Raw genomic sequence first — 8,590 nt, forward strand, 5'->3', positions numbered from 1 at the left:
GCTCTCCTGCCCCACCTCCCGCTTCTTCCCCCTCCTGCCTCTGCCTCTGTGACCTGCGCTGCCCCTCCCAGCCGTGGCACCCCCTCTGCGAAGCTGTGCTTCCCCAAGCCACCCACCGTCTTTCCCACCAAATCAAGGGAACCTCCTGACTTGTCTGTGTAGCCCTTGACCCTGCCGACCCCTCTCTCCACTGCCCTGCCTCTGTGGGCTCCTCTCCCTCCATCCCTACGTTTCCCCATGCCCCTCTCCCTTTAGCTACTTTGCCCAGGAAATGCCACGGGCTCCTATGGCTTCAGTGACGATTTCATGGCAAAGACTCCGAAGCCACCACTTCAGTCCCACCTTTCTTCTGGCCTCGAGACGAGGAGGTTCAGCTGCCGCCTTGACCCCCAAACCCCCATAATGGCCGGCTGTCCGCAGGCATCTCAGCGTCTGTCCGTTCGCTTGTCACCCCTGCCTGGAGGCCTCCGTCTCAGCGCTGGTGACCCCTTTATCTCCTCCCTCACCCTCTCCGCGACCCCTGCGAAAGGGTCGTTCGACTGCCAAAGGGGTCGCGACCCACAGGTTGAGAACCGCTGGATAGAGCAAGAGCCGATATGCATGGAGGGTTTGCCACGCACCAGGTGCTTTCCAGGCCCTCACTTCTGCAGTCCGCACGACGACCTTCTGATGGTGCACTGTCACCCAATTTGCAGATGAGGAAACTGAGGCCCAGAGCAGAACATGGCAATGTCTCCTCCTCCTGGCCCGTCTCCCAGCCTCGGATCTCAGCCTCTCCTCGCCATCCTTTCCCCAGTGATCCTGCTACAAAGCCTCTCACCAGCAAAAGAAACCATCAACAGAACAACAAGAAAGCCCACTGCATGGGAGAACATATTTGCCAATGTTATCTCCGATAAGGGTTTAATCTCCAACATTTACAGGGAACTCATACAACTTAACAAAAGGAAGATCAACAACCCAATCAAAAAATGGGCAATGGACCTAAATAGATCCTTTTCGAAAGAAGACATAAGGAAGGCCAAGGGACATATGAAAACATGCTCAAAGTCACTAATCATCCGAGAGATGCAAATCAAAACGACAATGCGGTACCATCTCACACCTGTCAGAATGGCTATCAACAACAACTCAACAAACAAGCCTACAATTTGCAACAGCATGGATGGAGTTGGAGAGCATTATGCTACGTGAAATAAGCCAGTCAGAGAAAGATAAATACCACATGATCTCACTCATTTGTGGATTATAGAGAACAACATAAACTGATGAACAAAAACAGATCCAGAGACAGAGAAGCATCGATCAGACCATCAAACCTCAGAGGGAAGGTAGGAGAGGGCGGGGGAAAGGGGAAGAGAACAAACAAAGGATTTGTATGCATGCATATAGGCCTAACCAATGGACACAGACACTAGGGGGTGAGGGCATGAGGGGGGGGGGCGGGCAATGGGGCGATAAGGACACATATGTAATACCTCAATCAAGAAAGAAAAAACATTATTAAAAAAATAAAATGCCTCTCACAGCAGGTTCCTGTCTTGCCTCAAGCGCTCATGGGCTTCCTCTTGTCCCTTTGGGTGAAGAGAAAGCTCTGTGAACAGAGATTTATAAAGCCTCACGCCCTGGCCCCTGCCGACCTGCCTGGCCTAATCTCCTGCTAATCCCCACACGCACCCTTTGTCCATTACTTGTGTAATGAAGTGGAGAGTCTGATTCACTAGAAATGCCTTGCAAGAATGTTCCGGAAGCGAAACAGAGCCAGGGAAGCACCACCCCTTCCTCTGCTGGAAGTCAGGAAAGAGGGGGCCACGGGACAAGCCTGCAGGTCCTCCCCGGCCTCAGAGTGGCCCCCTGGGCCAGCAAACCCACTGAGCGCTCCGCTCCCATGGGAGAGGGAGCCTGCGTGCTGTGTGCATGGGGTGGGGAGAGACCAGGGTACAGGAGGGAGCCAGGGGGTGTGGGAAAAGCACACAGGAGCGTCTAGAGAGACTTTGGTACTTTGTGGCATGCTGGGCAAAGCGGGTTTTCTCCCTTCCTGTTGGTGGCGATGGTGACGACAGAGTGACTCGGGAAGTCATGTGTTGAAGATGGTAGAGCTGCTGTCACGCTGGGTCCTGGAATGACCTCATGGAGCAGAGTCGCCCATTGGCCTGAAATGCTCATCCGAGAACTATTGCATGAGAAAGAGAAACACTTCTATATCTTTGAAGCTGTTGAGTGATTATTTAGTTACTAGTGGCCTGGTGCACAAAATTCATGCACATTAAAAGGGAAGTAATTAGAGGAAATATTTTTAATATTGCTATTTGCCCTTTCTCTATAATAGAAGTGTTAGAGAGGAAAGAAAATTAGTAAAATGTATTAAAATCTTCCTCCTGTCAGAGTCTGGGGTGTGCTGTGGGACCCAAAGTCCAGTCCCTGCCCACACTTGTGCACGTTGAAATTGCATGAGACCCAGACCTGGCTGGCCCCACCCCTGTCAAGTCCCACAGGGTGGAGGTGCATCCTCAGGTCCCCCGGCCCCTGGGGTGGGAGGAATGGCCTGACGTCCCCCATCAAGCCCCGCCGGCGGTGGGGCATGGCCTCAGGTCCCCCAGCCCCTGTGTGATGGCGTGACATCCATTTGCATATTAGCTCTTTATTATATAGGATAGCCACCTAGCCTCTCCTGATACACCACACATGATGGAAATTTGCCAATGGACATTTGATCTTCCCCCACCCCCCACACCCAACCTCCATGCTGTTTGGTGCTTTAAGAGGTCAGTGTGTTTGGATCGCGAGAGGGTCAGTGTCAGACACGCTTGGGTTAGTTGAAGGCTGTCGCCTGCTCCACGGTCAGAGACCAGGCCTACAGGGTCTTGGTTTCGGCCGTGGCACTGGTGCTGATGGAGGCTTTAGAGTACCTGTTGCAAGCCAGTCTCTTCCATGAAATTGGAAAGTCCTGGTCGGACTTTGAGTCACATTCAAACATGCCACAGTCCTGCTAGGCCCTGTGGAGTCCGTTCCCATTGCGACCCTCATCGCCTCTCTGCTCTCACTCCTACCATCTCCCATGTTCTCTGCTCAGGGTGCACCGGTTCCTCGCTGTCCCTTAACCAGGCACCCAGAGCCTTGACGCATGGTATTCTCTGGGCCTGGAAAGCTCTTCCCCCAGGGAGCCACTGGCCTGCTCACTGAGCACGTCCTGCACCGCCATGTTTAAGATGGTAACTAACCCCCCGCAGTGGACACCCCTCCACCCCACTTTATTTTCCCTATAGCACTTATACTATCAGACATATTGCATGTTTTCCCATTTTTTGTTTGTTTGTTTCTCTCCCAAGAATGTTACCTTGATGAGGCGAGGTGTTCAGTCTGTTTGGTTCCCTGTGTCACTCCTATTGCCAGAACAGCGCCCAGCGCCCAGTAGTCACTCAGTAAATACTCGTGGAATGGAATGACCATCCCCCAGAGAGAGCAGGGGGATGGACAGCCTTAGCGATTTAGAGGCGGGCTGCTGTCTCCACGAGAGGTCAGAGGGCCCACCCTCCGAATGCCAGGTGGAGGGCTGCCTCGCGCCACCTGAATGAGTGAGTGTATGCCAGGACGGGGAGTGTCCGGGCTGCGAATATCAAATTCACCCCCACAGGTTAGCAAGGCGGACCGGAATCGTTTCGCAACCAGACTGGAAAATGTCTCCGGGAAATGGCCTACTGGGAATGGTGAATTAGGCTTGGAAGCTCATCCCCCTGCTCTCTCTGGGGGATGGTCATTCCATTCCACGAGTATTTACTGAGTGACTACTGGGCGCTGGGCGCTGTTCTGGCAATAGGAGTGACACAGGGAACCAAACGGACTGAACACCTCGCCTCATCAAGGTAACATTCTCGGGAGAGGAACAAACAAACAAAAAATGGAAAAACATGCAATATGTACTTCGTGGTTAAACATTAAAAGGGTCTTGGCCTTCCTGGCACCCTGAGTTGCCTTTAGAGAAGAATTCACGGCCAACGCAGCCCCTCAGAGCCGATGAGAACCACGGGGCCATGGCCGCCCTGCAGATCAGCACCACTCCGTGGGGCTCAGGTCTGGATGTGCAAGTGGGACGGGTCGGATTGTGTCCCCCCAAAAGACAGGTCGAAGTCCCAACTCCCAGCACCTCAGAATGTGACGTATCTGAAAATAAAGTTGTTGCTGATGCAATTAGTTAAGATGAGGTCATACCGGGGTGGGGATGGAGCCTCGATCTAATCTGACTGGTGTTCTTGTAAGAAGAGGAGAGACAGGCACACAGGCAGAACACCATGTGGCAGCGGGGGCAGAGGCGGGGTGACGGTCTGTAAGCCAAAGATGCCAAGGGTCACAAACAGCCACAGAAACTGGGAGAGACAAGGAAGGGTTTGTCCCTAGAGCCTGGGGCCGAGCATGCCCACACCATGACCTCTGGCTTCTGGCCTCCGGACTGTGAGACAATGTATTCCCGCTGCTATACGCCCCCCGGTTTGTGGCGCTTTGTCACAGGAGCCCCGGGAAACGCATATACTGAGTGACTCCTGAGTGTCTGATGCACCTGCTGGCCTGGTGGGTGGTGATGGGGAGGGGCTGGGAATAGAAGAGCATGGCCATGAAGGAACCCGATACAGTGAGACCCGGAGAGACATTTACAGGCGTCCTTGGAGGTTGGGGGTAGGGAAGGGTAGGCAATTAGAGGGAGTTTGGGCGTGCTTTCTGTGTGGTTAGCTGTGTTAAACTCTTCAGAAGGCCCTGGTAACAAAACCTAAAGCTGGCCCTGGCTGGTGCAGCTCAATTGGTTGGGCGTTGTCCTGTACCGAATGGTCACGGGTTCAATTTGATTCCCGGAAGGGCACATGCTTGAGGTTGTGGGCTTGATCCCCGGTAGGGGGCGTGCAGCAGGTAGCCGATCAATGTTTTGCTCTCACATCGATGCTCCTCTCTCCCTCTCCCTTCCTCTCTCTCTAAAAATCAATCTATAATAATAAAAGCATAATGTGCTGATTAGACTGGACGGCCGAACAGCGGAATGACCAACTGGACTGCCTTCCGGACGACCATCTGGACGACCACCTGGGACGATGCTATGACACCCACTGGCGCCAGGCCAGCCAAAACGGGTGCGATTCGATTGGTCAGGGGCCCGCCCATCGCCCCATGATCACCCTGCAGAGGGGGCCCTGGCCACTGACTGGCGGGCTGCGGCGGGGCCTCCCTCTGTGAGGGAAGCCCGGGTCCAGGGTGCCAGAGGGAAGCTGGTGCTGGCAGCCGGGGGGAGGAAGGCCTGCTCTTGCATGAATTTCATGCACCGGGCCTCTAGTATATAATATATATAAATGTATGTATTTTAAAGACAGCCTAGAGCCGAAGGCTGTTATCTCCAGGTTGATGGTGTGGTTTATGTCCCCTTTGACTTGGCGCATGGGCTGCGGTCCTAATCAGGTTGACTGTGAAAGCGCCCACGACCATCTTCCCTTTGCTGTTGTCACCGTTCCCTTCCTCGAGCACTGCTGCCAGTCCTCCCAAACTCATGCCAAGGCCATCCCTTCTGAGTGCCAGGAACATCTCTCCTGGGCGCCTGGCACGGGCGGGTGGCCAGCAATATGTGTGAAATGGACAAGTGCCCGAGAATCCGGCCAGATGCTCACGGTCACTCCTCGTTTCTTCTCCCACAGCCAGCACCCTCCCTGACGCCAGGAGAGGCGTTCTGTTCTAGCTGCTCGTTGATCTCTCTCTCTCTCTCTCTCTCTCTCTCTCTCTCTCTCTCTCTCTCACTCTGTAACCCCACTGTGGGCAGAGGCGTCTCCTGACTCTGTTTCTCTAACAGCTAACAGCCTTGGTCCACCGTCAATGGTAATGTTTGTTCAATGACTAACGAATGAATGAGCAGGGCTGGGGTTAATAATATTCCCATTTTACGGATGAGGCCCAGAGGGGAAATAACTCGCTGGTTGGACGGAGCTACCCGGGCTCCCATCTAGCCCTTGGCATGGCCTGGGCTGACCTCCCCCTTCAAGTTTGGCAGCTCCACATGGAACTCTAGCTCCCCAGATCCTAGCCCCGTGCTCTTGGCCCCCGCTTTCCTTTCTGGGAGTGTTTACTGAGCCCCTGGGAAGCTGGTTCTGGGAGGGGAGGAGGGGACGCCACCCACATCTCCCCCGGAGCCGATGCCCCGAGCCGCAGCAATAGCGGGGAAGCGAGGGTTTGCGATGCGTGGGAGCAGCTGTGCCAATGGTGCTGTAACAACCTGAAGAGGTAGGTACGTGCCATTATGATCCCCATTTCACAGGCAGAGAGACTGAGGCTCAGAGAGCAAATAACTTGCTAAACAGTCCAGGTCATTTCGAGACAGAGACTCAGACTCAGGTCTGCGGGACCCCAACTCATGCTCTTGACCCTGGCTTCCCGAGGCCTCGCTGTGCCCAGCTCTGAGCCCTGGGCTGCAGGAGGGAAGGCTGAGTGTCTGAGAGACACGCAGCCCAGGAAGGGCCGGTTAGAACCAGCTGGGCCTTGGGGAGAACCACTGCCCACTCTCAGCTCCCTGTGGGGCCTGTGCGGGGCCCAAGGGCAGGGAGGATACGCCAGGTACCGGGACAGTCCAAAGGGCATGGAGCTCAGCTCTGCTGCTTAGGGGCTGTGTGTGCCCGGGCTAGTTCCTTAACCTCTCTGTGCCCCTGTCTCCTCGCCTGTACTCTGGGGGTAACACCAGTCCCCGCTTCTCAGGATTGGAAACATACAGAATCGAAAGCACCCAGCACCTGGCAAACAGTCGGCGCCCATGTGCAGCAGCTGTTTTATTGTTGTTGCAGGCGCTGCGAGGCCTGTGCCCACAGGGACGGGCGAGCAGGAGAAAGGGCCCGCCTGGCCTCGGGAGCCGGGGTCCCCGTCCCTCCTCCTACGAAAGTTTGACTTCACCTTCTGGACCTGAGCCCCGGGGAGAAGGGGCGTGATGCTCTCAGTGCCTGATTCACAGGCTCATGCAAGAGGTGCACAGCACCAGCCCAGGGCCCTGCACACAGTAGGTGCTCACTGAGGGGGCCCCTGACCTTGGAGGGCCCAGAGGACAGCCCCAGACCCCGCCTGCCACATGGCGGGGCTTTTTAAGTGGTAGCTGTGCCTGGGGTCAGGCTGGGCCAAGGCCCAGAGAGGAGTCGCAGGGGATTTAGAGGGATGGGCTGGCTCACACAAGGTCCCCGGGGGTGGGTTCAGGGCGCCCAGACCCAGCTAAGCACCCACCAGGGTCCAGGGGGTGGGGGCTGTGGGCCACGGCTCCTCTCCAGGGAACCGGAGCCCACAGAGAGCCCTGCTGAGACGGGAAGTGCGCTGGCAAGGGCGTGAACGGACGGGCGATGGGGCACAAAGACCCGTGCCCTCTGCTCTTGGCCAGGCTCCCTGTGGGGGGGAGAGGGGTGGGTGAGCCGCCTCTGCAGCCAGCAAGGCCCTGTGTCTCCCCCCCGCTGGGCTCGGGCTCCACTCACAATCCCTGCTCCCCGCACGCTCCACTGAAAAGAAAGTGTTGTTTCCTCTTAACGTCTTAGCTCCTTCTGAAAAATTCCAACCTCAACCCGTCTGTGCTGAACCCAGAGAAAGGAATGCACGGTCGGTCACCTCTGCCAGGGAAGCTCAGGGATCAGGGGGGAGGGACCCAGGGCTCTGTGCTCACTCAGACCCGTAGCACAGCCTCCCCCTGGCCCCCTGGCCCCCTGGCCCCCTGGCCGCATTTCTAACACAGGCGCAGCACACGGTGCTACCACCATTTGGGAGGGGCACACCGAGGAGCCTCATCTCTTCTCCATGATGATGCACTTGAGCCTGGCCCCTTGGCCCTCACTGTCCCATCCTACAGACGAGGCCCCAGTGGAGAGAGGAGGGTTGGAGCTGGGACCTGCGCTCGGGCCAGGGCTGTTTCCAGGCGAAGGGGCTAGATGGGGCCGCAGGGCGAGGCTGGGAAGAGCTGCGGCAGCTGAATTCTCCTTTAGGGGAGCCCCCTCCCCTCCTGGGGACAGTTCTAGGCCATCTCTATCAGCAACAACAGTAACAATGGTAACAGCGACAGCAAAGGGGACCATGGCCCAGCGCTCTGGGGCGCCGGCCCTGCGCTCCTGCTGACCTCGCGGGACCGTCCACACGCACCCGGGCCCTCTGCTCCGTGTCACGGGGCAGGAAGCCGGGGTTCCGGGGTGAGACAGCCCTAGAAAAAGGCCGAGTCAGGATGTGAACTCTGCCGCTTGGCCTGGCTCCCACTCCACACCGTCCAGCTGGGATCAGCCCCCGCCTCCGCTCCCCTGCGCCCGGTGCAGGCCCCTGAGGCCCGTGGACCCGGCGTTTCCCCGGGATCAGATTGCGAGAACCCGCCGGCGGGGTGTGAACTGAGCCCCATCTGCAGCCCCCGCTCTCGCCAGGCTCTCTGGAGCCCTAGGTGGGTTGTGGGAGGAAGCACCACTCCCGCTGGGCTCTGAGGGGCATGGCCCCCATTCAGTTTAGCTGAGCACTTACTGTGCGCCCAGCCCCTGACGATAAGACACCCCTCCGATAAGACACCCCTCCGCCTGCAGGAGTCCCCGAGGGAGAGGCAGACCCAAGAGCAGCGACC

The 8,590-nt window shown here is 56.9% G+C and overlaps 1 protein-coding gene across 1 annotated transcript in view; it reads right to left on the minus strand.

Annotated features, from left to right (window-relative positions):
* SLC22A8 (solute carrier family 22 (organic anion transporter), member 8) overlaps positions 1 to 8,590 on the minus strand; it is a 25,651-nt gene that overhangs the window by 14,208 nt on the left and 2,853 nt on the right. The gene's annotated exons all lie outside the window — the stretch shown is intronic.

This window comes from Myotis davidii, unplaced genomic scaffold (genome assembly GCF_000327345.1).
Source record: "Myotis davidii unplaced genomic scaffold, ASM32734v1 scaffold826, whole genome shotgun sequence".
In the NCBI taxonomy this organism is placed as follows: domain Eukaryota; kingdom Metazoa; phylum Chordata; class Mammalia; order Chiroptera; family Vespertilionidae; genus Myotis; species Myotis davidii.